At 33.2% G+C, this 16,779-nt stretch overlaps 1 pseudogene; it reads right to left on the bottom strand.

Moving 5' to 3' along the window:
* Nucleotides 1–1,401: 1,401 nt before the first annotated feature.
* On the bottom strand, nucleotides 1,402–15,523 carry LOC115990968 (annotated as a pseudogene).
* Nucleotides 15,524–16,779: the final 1,256 nt, after the last annotated feature.

The following is a 16,779-nucleotide window of genomic DNA, read 5'->3' on the forward strand; positions in this document are numbered from 1 at the left end:
TTGAACAGAAAGGAATCCATGTTGAGTAAAATGTGTATTTGGTTATGTTCAGCCAAGGCAACTGTAATCGCCTGAGCCAAGCTTTTTTTTTTTTTTTTGATAAGTAAGAAAGATGTATATTCAAAAAACTAATTTATGCAAAGAAGCATAAAGCATATCAAAGATTACAAAAAAGAGAGAAAAGCAAAAACGGATAAAAGAAACAAATTACAAAGAGAAAGAGAACTAAGGAACAAAGGGAGAGATTCACTAGAGATGAGTCCCCAAGCCCTAGACCAATCAAAAAGGGAACCAATAAAGGAAGCAAGCAACTGGTCATCAGATCTATCCAAGTCCTCAAAAGTCCACCGGTTACGTTCCTTCCAAATACACCACATCAAACACAACAGAACTAAATTCCAAATGTTAGATGAGTGCTTCCACAACCAATTCCACCTGCCAAAAAGGAAGTCTACAACCGATCTTGAGAGAACCCACCGAATCTCAAAAGTTCTAAAGACAAAACTCCATAAAAGATGAGCCTTCCCACAATGTAGCAACAAATGATCTATTGTCTCCCCACAACAACGACACATGATGAGTCAACAAATTCTAAACCCCTACTCCACAAATTATCACCAGTGAGAATCCTATCCTAGGCAACTGTCTAAACAAAAAAAGAGACTCGCCTAGGTGCCTTGACCTTCCAAATACCTTTCTAGGGAAAAACAATAGAAGAGGAATCATGTAACTTATGATAAAACAAGTGGATATTAAAATCCCCATTGTTCATCAACTTCCATCTCATACGATCACCCTCATCCACTAAAGGTAAATTGGTAGCCAAGAACCTAAGGAAATCATCCACCATTTCTTTCTCCCAATCATTAGCAACCCGAATAAAAACGAACATCCCAACTTCTCCTACCCTCCACTCCTTGCCTTATCAGCAAAGAATCAATATAGGCAACTCTATTAGTAGCAAGATTGTATAAGACCGGATAAGCCAAATGAAGAGGAAGATCCCCACTCCACTGATTTGTCCGAAATTTCACTTTATTCCCCACCCTAACCTGAAATTGGATGTGTTTGCTAAAAGCATCCCTTCCCATTCGGATACTTCTCCACAAACCACACCCATGAACACCCCTTCCCAGCTTGGAAGTCCACCACCCCCCCCCCCTAAATTCTTCCCTAAATTTAGAAGTTACAACCCTCCTCCAAAGTTGAGTCTCCTTAATCCCAAAAGGCCAAAGCCATTTTCCTAATAATGCTTTTATTGAAGGTGGTTGATTTCCTAATTCCTAAGCCACCATTGGCAATAGGCATACGCACCTTATCCCATCCGAACAAATGAGTCTTGGAATCACCCCATAAGAAATCTCTTTGTAACTTGGGTAAATCTGCCTTGTTCAACCTTTTCTATGACCCTTGTTGCCATGGAGATGGAATATTCTGTGTTTCAGTAGTTGCAGCACGTGAGTTTGCATGATTGACACCCTCTAGGACTTGAGAAACCCTAGCCGCCTCCTTTACTTCCTCACTAGTCACGTGCACATTGATTGGAATTTTTGCAATCAATGAGTCAGTAACTGTAATTGGTCCTGCCTTTAATTTAAATAGCCCTTCATCAATTTCAGCAAGCTCAGAAAGGAAAGCATCCTTTTGCACCGATTCTTTTGATTTCATAACTTGATCAGGTGCATTATTGGGAGGGAATAAATGCGGATTGATTTCTGGTGGGCTGGCAATCTGTTCCCCTATAGGTGGCTCTTCATTCTTCTTTACATCACCTTTCTCTCTCTCTAATTTATTCTCCAACGGACCAACCTGTTGACTGCTCTGCTCAAAAACCGTAGGAGAATTAAGTGCATCAGCTGTAACCGATCCACGTAAATGTTCCACGTTGCTCCACGCAACACTAATCCATGTAAACTGGTGTTGTTTCAATTGCAGGGGACACCGTGGACTTTGTCGAAGCTTGCCTTTGCTGAACCGGAGCTCTTTGAGTGGACGAGCTTCCTTTCTTTTTGTGAAAAAATCTGGGCACTAAGATTACATTTTTTTGTACTCGACTCACAGGTGGAGCACGAAGCCAAGGGCCAAATTTCTGTTCTTCAACTTTTAGGGAACCTTCACTATCAAGCCACACCTCACAGTCCCTATCATCATGGTTAAGACAGCTGCACCAGTAGCAAATATTAGGTAGGCGCTCTTACTTGAAAGAGACCCACTTTTCTTTGCTTTGTCCAACTGACACCATTCTTCCTCAACTTAGTGGACGAGTGACATCCACGTTAACACTTACCCTCATAAAACTCCCCCCATTCATCTCCGTCTCAGACTTCCAGACAACCGTGCCAACAGTACTACAAATCCCTTTCACCACCTTTGGATTCATGAATCTCACTGGGATGTCATGTACCTACACCCAAAACGTTGTACTATTAAATTTCAAATCCTCAATTGGCTCATCCTTGTCATAACATTGCAGCAATAAAAGGTGCTTGTCAAAGCTCCAAGGTTCATTTGAGAGAATGTAGTCCACTTCATGTTTATTATCAAAAGTGAAGAGGACTATGTGGTTTCCCATATTTTTGACCTTGAAGCCATTCCTTGATCTCCATAATGGCATAAAAGTCAAAGCTATAGCTTCCATATTCAGAGCCCTTCTTGTATAGAATTTACCAGCAATGATATATTCTGGTGTAGCCAATTCCTCCTCAAGGTCAAAAGTTGGCCCTTTTGTGTCCGAAATCGACAAACCTTTACAATGGTTTGTAAGATCATCCATGACTTCACTGTTTCCCTAACCCCCGAAAGAAAAAACCATTAGCCTTAAGGATAAACTTGTTATCCTAAGGGACAAAAGCACCTACACGTAGGAACACAATATTCTACAGCCTAGGAGAAGTTCACAGAGGAAACTTTCACTAGTCAGAGAAACCTGGTATGCACCATGCGAACAATTTAGAAAGCACTAAATGTATTAATTAAGTGAGAGGTTTTGTCGTTTTGAACTACAAGAGATGGCAATTTACTATCTGCTTATTTTATGACTCCCTTATCATTAATTGATGTAGAGAAACATGGTCCATATATTTTAAAGTTCAAGCCTATGTTTCAAGAAGCTAACAATTTTTTTTTTGTCTTGCCCACCTCATTATAATGTTGTCACAACACCTTGGATTATAACAAGTAATGCTAAAGATGCAATATTTTTCACAATTTTTTCTGCAACTACTAATGTGGTTTGTAGTGATTAGATAGAGCAACACCCAAAAAAAAAAAAAAATAGCAACTTACTTTTTCTCAAAACAAAATTACCAAAAGAAAAAGTCAAAAGAAGAAGAAGAGTGTAGGGAATTAACCCGAATTCCCAACCTATGAGAAACAAAAAAGAAAATAGAGAAAACACACGTCAAAGAAAACAATCACACGCACAAGACAATATTTACGTGGTTCGGCAATTTGCCTGTGTCCACGGAGTTACAAGGATTTCACTATTATCAGGGAAAAATACAAAGTGCGGCTATAGTGTTTTCAGTCTCTCAAGAATGACAACAACAAAATCCTAATCACCAAAAACGGTTTCTATATCCTGCGCACAGGATTTACAATGAGCGCTTCAGCTTGGGCCTGTCGGCCCAAGCCTCCACTCCATAGACTAAGCCTCAATAAATCTCCCATTAAAAACCACGCAACATTATTCAGGTCAAGTCGAGTTGTCAAACCGAATCAAACAAAACTAGGCTCCACAAAGCACAACAAAGAGAAACTAGCAAACTTGATAGCATTCTAAGGTTTATATATGTACCATTGAAAAAGTAAGATTTCAAAGAAGCAATGAAAGAAGAAGCAAATATCTATCTTAGAATTTTAAATTCTATGCAACAGTTACAATATATGACTCACTCGCATTGGACATTCGTAATATCCATACTATATTGGTAACCAAACGGTGCACCTAATTTCACCTTATTAGCCTAAAGTTATAGACCAAAAGTGTGAATTGATTTTAAACAAACATTGTTTGAGAACCCTAGATCGCATATCATCTATATATATATATATATAAAACCGAAGCCTAGCTCTACAATTTTCCACGTTAGCATTCTTTTTAATTTTTAAATCTGATTTTTTTTTCTTTTTATTAAATATATATACTCCTCGTCTATGAATATATATACTCCTCAAAAAAAGTGTTTTTTTTTTTTATCGATCACTCTCTCACTCTCTCTCTCACACAATGGCTGACACCACTGACACCGTTATCGCCACCACAGCAGCGCCACCGCCTCAGGAAAACACCATGGCTGCTGCTGCTGCTCCGCCACTACCGCCACAGGAAATCCCTATTCCAAAGACGGAGAGGAAATGCTGAGGCGACGAAGAAGACAACAAGCCTTTGGAGGACACGGCTACTTCGTCAACGTCAAGGCCTTGACCATTGACAACACCAAAACGCTCACATCACTGCGGTACCATCAATCTCTCACATCACCAAGATTTGAATTTCTTTATTTGCCTAATCCTAATTAGGGTTTCAATCAACTCAATACCTTTGCTGCTACTTTTGGTTAAAATATAATAAAGTACTGATTTTGATTATAGTTTGAGATCCTAATTAGGGTTTTGAATCTTTATCATTGATATTACTTTTTGTTTTGATGCTTATACAATGTGGTAATAGATATAGTGTTCTCTAGTTTTAATTCCTATTATTATGTTACTTGGAACATGAATGCAGAAACACACATGTACAATTGAGTCTAATAGATATGTTTTGTTCAGTTTTCAATTTTGGGTTTTGATATATTAGGGGGTTAATTTGATGTAGGTTACTGTGAATGATTCCCTATATACATTGGCAAGTACTTTTGAGGACTTGAATCTATCAAAAGAACTGCTGAAGGGTTTATATATTGAGATGAAATTCCAGAAGCCAAGTAAAATTCAAGTTATTAGTTTGCCCATGATTTTGACTCCTCCCCATAAGGATTTGATTGCCTAGGCGCATAATGGTTTTTTTGTCAATTTAAGGATTTCGTTTATAATTAGGTTTTTCTGTCAATTTAGGGATTTCAATTCCTAACCCCTTTTTCTCTCTATTAATTTTTGTTGAAGTCAGGAAAACACTCGTAGAAAATCAAATTCTACAGGTTTTGTAAGAAAGTGGAGATAGTATTGAAAAGCCTCCCAATCCTCAAAATCTAACAACAATCCTATAGGTTTTGCTTTACCTTCAAGTTTTGCTTTATTTTGCTATCTAAGTTTTTTAGCACATCTGATTTAGCTTAGCTTAATCATTTGTTTGATTAAATAATTATTTGGGCACCTAAAACGTCAGCCATCTTTGTCTCCACTCAATCCCCTAATTTTTTTATTTTTTCAAACCTTCTACCTCTTCTATACAAGTTCATGTATTTTTCATTTTGGTCTCTCTCTGATTGTAAAATTTAGGAAGAAATTTTATCTTCTCAGTTGGGTTGTAGCTGTTGTTTTGTTTTATAGAAGAATTGTAGTGAAACTCTAGCAATTATTCTTTTTAAGCTATTCTAGCAGATGAAACACATAAAATCTTAATTAAAGAGATATGTGATAAGTGATTGCAAAGGGAACAAATTAGCACAACTTATTTGTCAACATTAGATTTGTCGTTTTGTATATTTTTCTGCTCTATTGTTGGTGACACAAATTGAAGACGTATGGCCATTAATGATTGATTCATAATGTGATTGTTTTGTGATTTTTTTGTGCATATTCAATTTTTGAGAAGAACATTAATCTGCTTTGTTGAATTTAGAGTATTTGGAGAAGTAATGGTGTGAAATAGAATTTTGATAAGGCCAATGGGAGGTCCTTAAGTGAAGAAACTTTTGTTCATTTTTGGGGTGTGGTTGTTCGGAAGGTAGAATTGGGTGTTATTGAATTGAAGCAATAGAGTTGGTTAGGAAGGTCCTCTCTATTTTGAAGGGCCTCCAATGGATTCTTGTGTGGTTCATATGCATGGTTTTGGTTTAACAGATTTTATAAAAAAAAGAAAATGTTAAAACCACAAACTATTTTACAAACAGATAATTTGGTGAATGGTTATTGATAAGTAAAAATGTAATATTAGTAGTAGGCGCAACTAAGAACTGGTAAGAATTTATCACAATAATAGTTTATAAGAACTAATTAAAATAGTTTGTTCATATATATAGCATTGCTTTTATAAAAATATTATAAATTACTATTTTTTATTATGAAAAATATTGGACTTGTAGAATTAGGATAAACTTGGACATAAACTCTCAATTTTGAAACATATCTGGGACAAGAAAAGAAAGTGGTAAGGATTTGAATGTTCGGTCAAACTCAAACTTACGCTCTGTTTGTTTAGGCAAAAATATTTTCAAGAAAATGAGTCATTTTTTAAAAAGTATTTTCTGTAAAACTATCTCATTTTCCTATGTTTGGCAATTACCTTAAATGAGTTGAAAAATAATCTTTTAACTCCCTTATATAACTTGCTGTTAGATAGAGTTGTTTTCCAAAAAAAATTAATGGAAAATAATCTCTAAAAATAAGCTATATTTTTTCTATTCACCAAAGATAGTTTTCCTTTGACTTAATTTTTTTTATACTACCAAACACTGAAAAAAAGGGAAAACCATCTTTACAGAAGGTTTTCCATCAAAACAAACATAGCGTTAGGGAAAAGGGAAAATGTTAAAAATACTACAAATTGACAACATAAAGCTTATAAACTGATATGATAATGAATGTGATTAGTGAGTTTCAACCACCTCATAATTGAATTTTGAATTGTCTATTTCTAATTGGTGACACATGAATTTGTATAACTAATATAGTAAAACTTCTAGTACCTATAGTAGCAATATTTGGAAAAAAATATTTTGAACTTTTAAAAAAAAATAGGGGGTATGATTACCATTGGATGGTACACGTGGAAAACAAGCACGCTCCCAAAACCAAAATCAAACGGCTACTCTCTTTGTCTACTCTTTCTAAATCAAACCTTATATATTTTAGCTTCATTTTTTCCCCAAAAAAAAAAAAAATTGTTGCGTTGTTTCCCAAGAAATTGTTGCAAAAAAATGAAGTTAAAATAATAAAAAAATAAATAAAAAGGTAAAATTGAATCTTGGGATTTTAGGACAAATTTTTTCTAAATATTCTGGATAGGATTTGAATCTGGTGCAAAAGTTAATAGCATGTAACAATGAACCGATCAATATGATTGAAAGTTGAAAATTCATTTTTAATCTAAATCTTTATATTTTTAACTTTTTTTTTTAATCTTTTAAACTTTTACATCTCACGTCGCCAGTAGGTTCTAGTTAGTTTAACTGGTAAGGTCACTGATGGTTGAATAATAGATTTGGGGTTTAATCTCCGCCTATACCAAAAACCAATTAATGTCTTGATTTGATAATAAAGAGCTATCATAATCAGGAGCGGACACCATAAGTTAAAACTCTCTCTCGAAGAAAAAAAAAACTCTCACATTGCTGGGGTAATTGCATTGTGCAATAATTGCATGAGATCCAAATCATTCTTCACAAACCTTGATAATTTGCAACTTCAAAGTTGTCTGGTATAATATTAAAAAGTGCGTTTCTGTTTTGACAGATGGTTGTTGCCACAAGAGGGGTATGTATGTATGTATGTAAGCTTTTCTTGCCCTTACTAATGAAATCTTCTTCTATCTATATGGTATAATTACAGGCTGTAATTTACAGTCACAGAATCCGTAGAGTCCTTTCTTTGTATCTTTATTATTGTGCTGATTTTGGTAAAAATAGTGCATTTGGATGTAACTTTCTGCAGAAAATTTATTTGTTTTATTTGTTCAAAGTTGGTCAAAATATAGTTCTAAAAAAATAAAAATAAAAATAAAAATAACAAGGCTTTAAAAATCCACGAATAAGCAAATAGGCTAAACAACTAAAAGAAAGGCTGTTGACAAATAGACATTTAGAGTATTAGCATCTGGGAGGCTCTAGGAATAAGCTACATGTCTCATTTTTCGCATTTATAATAGGGACATATCAATGCTTCAGTATGGTACAACTGTACAAGTATTAAACAAGGATAAGGTTATTGAAGCAGATCCATAGACCCGACCCCAATTAATTAAATTCGGATTAAGGTTTAGTTGAGTAAGAGATACACACCCATATAAAGTGCCAATTTGTAAAAGCAACAGTTAATTAAGTGGTAATTACTAACTACAGGTTTCTCCACACAAAAAAACAATTGGATGGTTCATATACTAAGGAAAATTGCAAATTGTAAATTTCTATCTTACAGCAATTTTTTCTCTGTGGAACACAATTTCAAGAGAAGAAATTGGTGGGAGAAATCAAGAGAACAGCTAAAAGAAATGAGGCAATTTTTTTGTTCCTGCTTTAATAATTTTCATATTTTCATACACCAAAGAACATAAGTTGTTACCTTATGGTAAATTTTGATGAATGAAACAGCTAGAATTTGTCTATCTAAATGTCAATGTTAGTTGATTTTCAAAATTAACAAATGAATAATAAATAAAAAGTGAGTGTTAGTGAATTTAACCTTGTATCAATGCTTTTCTAGAATATAAATAAATAAATAAATAAAAACCTTGTATCTATATAATACCGCTTTATGAGGTGTTTTAGATGTATCCTTGATGATCACTTTATGTTGAAGTAAAGGCAAGTAGTGGCGGAGCTAGAGGGGGATGGGGCCATGGCCCCGTGACTTTTTGATGTTCCTATCAACAGTGCTATTAGATTTTAAAATTATCTTAAATTCTCTCTAATTTTACTTATTGGCCCCCCTGGATTTTAAAGAAAAAATAGGACTGGTTTTACACTTTTACTTACTCGTTTGCGGAGACTTTATACACTTCCCTTAAATCCATTTGGGCCTCCTCAAATTTTAAAATTGTTGAGAAAAACCTTTTTAGAAAAAGAAAATGATAAGAGGAACCCAAAAAAAAATCCAGCCCATTCATTGTCCATAGCCAGTCCAAATTTGATAATATAAAAAATAATTCAATTAAAATAATAAATAAATTTAAAAAAAAAAAAAAAAAAAAACAACAAAACAAACAAAACAAACAAACTAATTGTAACACGCGAATTCGCATATGTAAAATCAATAATATAAACACAATATTTTCTTGCACATTCACATGGCAGTTTTTTTTTTTTTTTTTTTTTTTTTTTTTAAATATTTTTGAGAAAGTTCACATGGGAGTTGGAAGGGTTTTATTTTTTTTTATTATTATTATTTTTTTTTTAATTCAAGCTTTGGTTCAATTGATACTGACAGGCTATAAAGGAGAGCTCATTTTTGTCAACCACGGGGAAAAATAAAAATTAGGCATCATTATGTTTTGATGCTCTTCCAAAACCCCTCTCCTCCATTAACCATAGCCATAATACAAATGCAACATACACTGGTAGGGTAAACGATTAGCTATATTTGATAATTCACATTATACTTTTTCTAAAGCCTACCTCTGATAGATAATCGCTTTGTGTCATTTCTGACTCAATCACTCCAGGATTCACAATTGTAATTCCAATATCCTGTCCAAATTCAGTCCTCAATGTCTCAAAAAAGGATATCAGGGCTGCCTTGCTTGCCTAAAGCCATCACAGATTTTATAAACAATCAGTGAGAAGGAAAAAATGGGAATAACACAAATTAGGAGGTTAATTTCTTACATTGTAGAAGCTAAATCTTGGAGTACTTAACCATGCTCCAGTTGAAGCAATTACAACAATCTTCCCTTTGCTTTTCCTTAGGTGGGGAACAGTATAATGGGTGTTGTATATTGAAACCCAGAAATTTATATCCTTAAAAACATAAAGTTTGTTCAGTCAGGGGAAGTATGCAACCTAAAACTCAGACAAAAAATAGGTTAATTCTTGAACAAATGCAGCTTAACATCAAATAAAAATTTGAACTCTAAAGTGTGCAATGTTGTTGCAAAGTTTTTGTGTATTTGGATGTGAATAGCTAGTTGCCTATTTTATATTGACAAACACATAAACATTGGAACATGATCCTCTCAGTTCTACTTAAAATAGAGGTCTATTTCATAGTTAAAATTTTATTTTTTGATTTGGCAGTGTACAAAGTGTCACACCATTTAATCTAAACTATAAAATAGATCTATTTTAAATAGAGAGAATCCTAACATGGTTAATGCTAGGCCTAGAGATGCAATAATATTGGATGACATTATCTAATAGACAATTGGTATCACCATTCATTTTTTAAATTCCAATAACAAGAACTGTTACAGTGTTATGGTCTTATTACCATAACTGAAGCAATATTAGATAATTGGGAGAAATCTTCAAACAAGCGTAGTTGTAGTATTCCAGCGTTATTCACCAAATGGTCCACTGTTCCAAAAACCCCATCCACCATACATAAGTTAAAAAAAAAAATTCCACAAAGCCATAGAAAACCAAGGGAGATTATTCTTTTTACTATGTAAATTTACGTTGTAGACACAAAAAAGTGACAAATGTTGTACACATTTGCAAAAAGTGATAAATATTATACACTTTTTGTGAATGTATACAACATTTACTACTTTTTGTGTCTACCATGTAAATTTATATTGCAAGTATAATGTAAATATGTAAATGTCCGAAAACCAAATTACATATCACACAATTTTCTTCATTGATAATTAAGTTGCACATTCACTCAGTAGGTCTTGAAGTCATGATATCAACCTCTACATTACTTTTACAAGGGAAGGATGAGTTGAAACTCATGGTGAAAACATAAAATAAAAAGCCAAACACTTTCATCGTCCAAAGTGGCTCACTGCCTCATCAACAAATCTATTACATTCTTCAACTTTGGAAACATCGGCGCATAACACAATAACCTCTGGTGATCCTAGCTTGCGGGCTTTATTTGCGACTACTCGAAGATAGCCCTCTCTTCTTGCAACAAGGGCTAAACGAGCACCTCTCTTTGCCTACTCGTAAGCAACATGCTTCAAACTCACAAAGTCAATATGCAACATTAATACCCAATGTATAAGGGAGTTAGATATCTATATATTAACAAAGGCTAGAGCCATCACTACGTGAAGTATCTATTTAGTAGTATTTTTAAACTAGTTCCAAAAAAAAAAAAAGAAAAAAAAGAAAAAACAAAGTCGGAGCCAAGAAATTTCAAAGGGGATAAAGGGCCTGTTTGGATAGGCTGTTCATAAAGGTGCGTTTTAAAAACAAGCATTTTTAAAATGTGCGTTTTGAAAACATCATTTTAAAAACCATAGATAAGCATTTGGTAAAAATGTGAAAATATGCGTTTTTTATTTTTAAAGCTACATTAAGCATTTGGATAAGTTGTTTTAAAAATGGCTGTTTGGAGTATAAATTCCAAAAAAGGACTTAACTATTTTGTCCAGGTTATTTTGTCATTTTTCCTTTAATCAGTTTTTTTTTAATTATTATTGAAAATATGTAATTAAGCCTGACAATTACATTAATAATAACAATAATGATGTTGTCGTTGTTGGAATCATGGAGAGAAATTTATATAATTTAAAATTGAAAAAAAAAAAAAACCATCAAGAGGAAGATATTAAAATGATTAGGAAAATAATTATATTAAAATAATTACTAAAAAAAAATAAGCAAAACTAATTGGTATAACTCAAGGGAATCAAACAAGTATTAAAGTAAATTTAAGATCATGAAATAAGTAGAGCTCATCAAAGTCATTGACAAAGTGTTGAAACTTGAAAGTGGAGGTAGATAATGTTGTCATTAAGTCATAAATTTTTTTTAAGATAAACAAGTTTTGGCCCCAAGGAAGAGGAACAGTAATGACCTCCATTTCATGAGGTAAAGGTCCCTAACTAATTATGCTGCTCCTTTCGGGTTGTTATTAAGTCATCCATATAATTTTAAAAAAGTGAGTATTCAAGGTTGTCATTTTTTTTTATCAACCTCATCAAAGAATCTATACTTCTACCAACAATGGTAAAGTTTTTTTCCCAAAATCTCTTAGCAGCAATGAGCCAATAACGATCATTGTTAACAAATATTTGATACTATTTAACTAATGTATAGAATATATAGTTATTATAATTTTTTTTTTTTTTTGATAACCAGTATATATATACTATTGTACTTTTTCTTTTTTTTGAGTTAAAGAGTAGTACTATAACACAGTTAAAGGGAATAAAAAATACACCATCCACAGGCCACGTGAGTGACATGACATTTGGATGGGTAAAAACTAAAAAGTGAACTTGAAGGCTTGTCTTTCTCACTTGTCATCACTGACCACAAGTTTCAAAATTTTGCATTGAGATTCACAGCCAGATAAAACAAAGAAAAAGAAAAAGTGGGGGAGAAGGAACTTGCTAGAAGTAAAAGAAGGAGAAGAAGTTCATGAGGTAGCATCAGGGAAATGAGAAGAAGCAGCAGCTTGATTGATCTGCAAATACAAGTGAAATTTTTTTTCAAAGATTCACAAAAGCCTCAACTGCTTCTTCGATTTTTATTCTTCTTCAAAGACCTTCAATTTCTTAGAAATCCAATATCCAAAATTCGGTATTCGCTCCGGTATTGCCGGAATGATTCCGGTACGGCCGGTATTTAAACCGGAACGAAATACTAGCGTTCCTGTACCGGCCAAGGTTCCGGTACGGTATACATGGGCAGGGCCGGCTCAAGGCCTAGGCAGGTTAGGCCTACACCTAAGGCCCCACCAAAAAACAAAAATTTTCTTAAGAAAAATGCCCCACTTTTCATAGTTAAAGATCCAAATTTTTATAAAATTATATATATATATTTTCTAAAGGTTGTACATTTTTTTTTATTAGTGATGTTAAGGGTACTACAAATTTTACTATCGGCTTACAAATTGTCATGTTATTAATCACAAAAAAGTGATATAAACATTCATTAGTTAAATTGATGAAGTTCATCAATGAGAGACAATGTCACATTATATTTTGAACATTTTATAGTGCTTTTAATTAGCGTATTTTTCTTTTTCATTTCTATTAAGACTCTCAAATTACGAGACCAATAGAACCTTAACTCAATTGAAACCCTAAAATATTTCAAAAAGATGTTGCAAATGTGTTAAATCATCAATTATAAATTAATCTCCCTTGATAGTTTGAGACTTTGATTTTTGTAAACTAATATCCTACAAAGCCACACACCAAATAAAATCAAAATATAAAATTAAAAATTAGATTACAACTTTATTTAACTATGCATCGTCTTATATCCAAAATAAAGTATCATTTTCAATCGCAACATATTTTTATTTCTTTTTATTAATATTTATAATTCAACTATGATATTCAATTCTCTATATGAAATTAACATTAGTCTAGTTGGTATTATTTATGTATTTAATGTATCAAATTAACTTTAATTTGATTAGTATTAAATAATTTTTTGTTTAATTAATATTTACATATTAAAGGCCCCGCATAAATTTTTTGCCTTAGGCCCCAAATTATGTTGGGCTGCCCTTGTACATGGGGAAGGGATAAAGCTAGTATTTCCTATCGTATTAGCGCTATTTTTGTTTTCTGAAGAAAAAAATACCGTTTAGCCCATCTGCGTCTCTGAAAAGGCAAAGCTTTGCAGTGTTTTGTAAACGTGAAAAATCTGGATTTTGAAAACGCAAACGTGCTGATTTTGTGGAGCCAAATGATTTGGCAAATCACGTTTTGTCTAAAACGCGCGTTAAGGTTTTGTGAACAGCCTATCCAAACGGGCCAAAAGGCTATTTAATAGTACGAGAAATATATTATATACCCTCACGCTTCACATGGCAAAAAAAAAAAAAAAAATTTAAGAATCCATTTCCTTAATAAATAGTAAAAAAATGAAGAATTAATATAACATATACTCCTTGGAGTCTTCTCAAGATATTATCTCGTGGAAGTGTGGGGTGCGCTAAAATTTATAAATTGATAAATTGTATTGATTATAATGAAATATAGTGAAACTGTTTTTTTTCGTTTTGCTGAGTTAAATTAATGACATAGATAATAAGTAAATGTGGTTTAGTAGTGTTGGTTCTACATAGCTCGTAGGAGTGTGTGTGATGTGCTAAAATAATTTATAAATTGATAAGTTGTATTGATTATTGTACGACACCATGGTACCCAGATCCATTTGGGCCTTCAATTCTGACCCAGCAGCATGGCCCATGGCCCCAGTCTCTTTCTACCCAAAACCCCAACCCGAACCCACACAAACTGTAGGCCCAAGTTTTGTCACCTGGTCCTTACTCAGTAAACCATTCGCGAACAACAAAGAAAGAATAATGTTCAAACACCATCCTTCACATACCTGGCAATGCCTTAGGAAGCATCGTTGCCAAGCATGTCTATTGGAGTGGGAACCAAGTTCCAAGGCCACTCTCACCACAATCCACTCCCTCCTTACCATCTACTTACAACTAATGATATTGGACCTCCCATTGCACTAACCATGGTAGTAATCATGATCTCTCCACTAATTTAGAGCTATAAATATGAGAAGATGGAGGAAGAAAAAGGTTGTTGAAAGGTTCTCAAGGAAATAGAGAGTAGAGAAAAAAGAGTGACTCAGAGAGAGAGAGAGAGAGAGGCAGCTTCACTGAGTCTCTGTGCCGAGAACAACCCAAAATAGGAAATCCTAAACCCATTTTACAAATAAGTTGTGAGTCCAAGTGAGGTCGGGCCCAATAGCCTCATTTTAGGCGCACACAATTATATATATATATATATATATATATATAACTTTCTTTTGTTATGCTTAGTTGAATGAATGACATAGATATGTAAATGTGGTTTATTGTTGGTTCTACGTCCACTCAAAGAAGAAATTCTCAGTAACTTATACACTTGTAAGCTCGACTCTACACTCATTACAAAGTGGAACTTAATCCACAGGATGGAATATGTCCTTCCCGGTATGCTTAGTCTCACATTGCTAATAAGTGAAAAGTAACTTCTTATTTTGTAAATAAACTAAGTTGTTTATAAAATAATTTACATTTCTCGTGCAAAAATATTTGTTTGTGTTCATTAATTTATAAAATGAGTCAATCTCAACTCTAAGTTTAAGGTCAATTATTAAATAAGTTGAGCTCAAACATAATAATGTTTTCGTGAGCTTGTTCTGCCACAAACTTGTTTAATCGAGTCTCATAGTTGTGACCCACTATCTATATAATATTAAACATTATATTTTTTTACTTTTATACATATAAATATATAAAATCTCTAAGTTGGGGAATGAATTTGATAAAAATAGGAGGGATTAAATAAGCTTCCTCTGCCACTGTCTATATATATTAATATAAATACCTTGTCAATTCCTGAAGATGCTCTCGTAATCAGTATGACTTTGTCAGCCGCGTTTTCAAAATATATGAATCTTTTTAAGGACCAAAGAAACTTGAGAAAAAGAAATGGAGGCGTGAAGAGAAATAACACAGTGAGAGTTAAAGGAAGGAGTACAATGTTCAATAAATTATGAAGCAAATCCATAGCTTTGCTACAATGAACAGAGAGAAGGAGATATATATATATTATATATATATATATATATATTAAAAACTCCAAGGACTTGGCTACCTAACAAAAGAAAGAGGATTCAATTAACTTACTTTAGGATGAAGTACATGTGAATTGTGATGTGAGAATGATGTTGTACATGTGAAAATGTGGCTTGAATTAATTAGCCATTATTATTTATTAATTTTTTTTGAGAAACAATTAATTAGCCATTCAGTTAGCTTCAACCTGATATTTATTTCATTGGTGGGCAATATTAAAGTGCCGTTTTGGAATTCAATGATGAAATAAAATTTGCGGCCTACTTTGTCAAATCTAGCACCTATATATACATATTTTTTCGGCTAGCTTCCTGAGTGAATGGTGAGTATTGGGCCTAATTTAGGCCCCTAGATTTCTTTTTTAGGTTAAAATACAATTCAAGTCACTAAGTATTGCCACATCACTTAAAAGATACCACTTCATTGTTTCATTAACCACGTAAGCAAAAAATGCTAATGAAAGTTAAAATAATAACCAATAGTACTCATTTTTTAAACTAGACCAATAACGCTCATTTGAAATTTTAAGGACCAAAAACACTTATTATGTAAACCTCAAGGACCAACAATGTATTTTCACCTTTATTTTAAAGCGGAATTAATCAACTTTAACAAATTATTTTTTATTAATTTAGATTGATTTCAAGATTAATTACCATATAGTATAACATACACCATATGGAGTACAATGAACAACTAAATAAATAACACAACATATGGTGACATAGAAAAACAGATGGAAAAATTACTGTGTGGGCTTAGTTATTAATCTCCAAGACCATGAATTCTTCTACGAGTGATGTTAGAATTATGTGGTTAAGTGATTAAATCCATCATTTCCTAAGAACTTAATTAAACATGGATTTTGTTCAACAATATTTTTGATTGGTTGAGAATTGATCTCAATGGATCAAGTTTAATGAATCTTGATTGGTCAAGCTGCTTGGTGTCCAACATGCATCAAGATCACATAACTAGCAGTTCTCCTTGAGTTGAATCTTGGTCTTGTCTTGGAATTGAAAAAGACTTCAAGCACACTTCAAGACGCACTAAGACTTTTCAATATGGATACATTTGTTCATGGTTTGCCAACCTAATACTATGGACTCAACTTCCTTGATTAACTTGTTTCTTTTCCATATATAATAAAAACTAGTATACTACAACTAAAATTTATTACCTGTTCAC

Source organism: Quercus lobata, chromosome 5 (genome assembly GCF_001633185.2).
Source record: "Quercus lobata isolate SW786 chromosome 5, ValleyOak3.0 Primary Assembly, whole genome shotgun sequence".
Classification (NCBI taxonomy): Eukaryota; Viridiplantae; Streptophyta; class Magnoliopsida; order Fagales; family Fagaceae; genus Quercus; species Quercus lobata.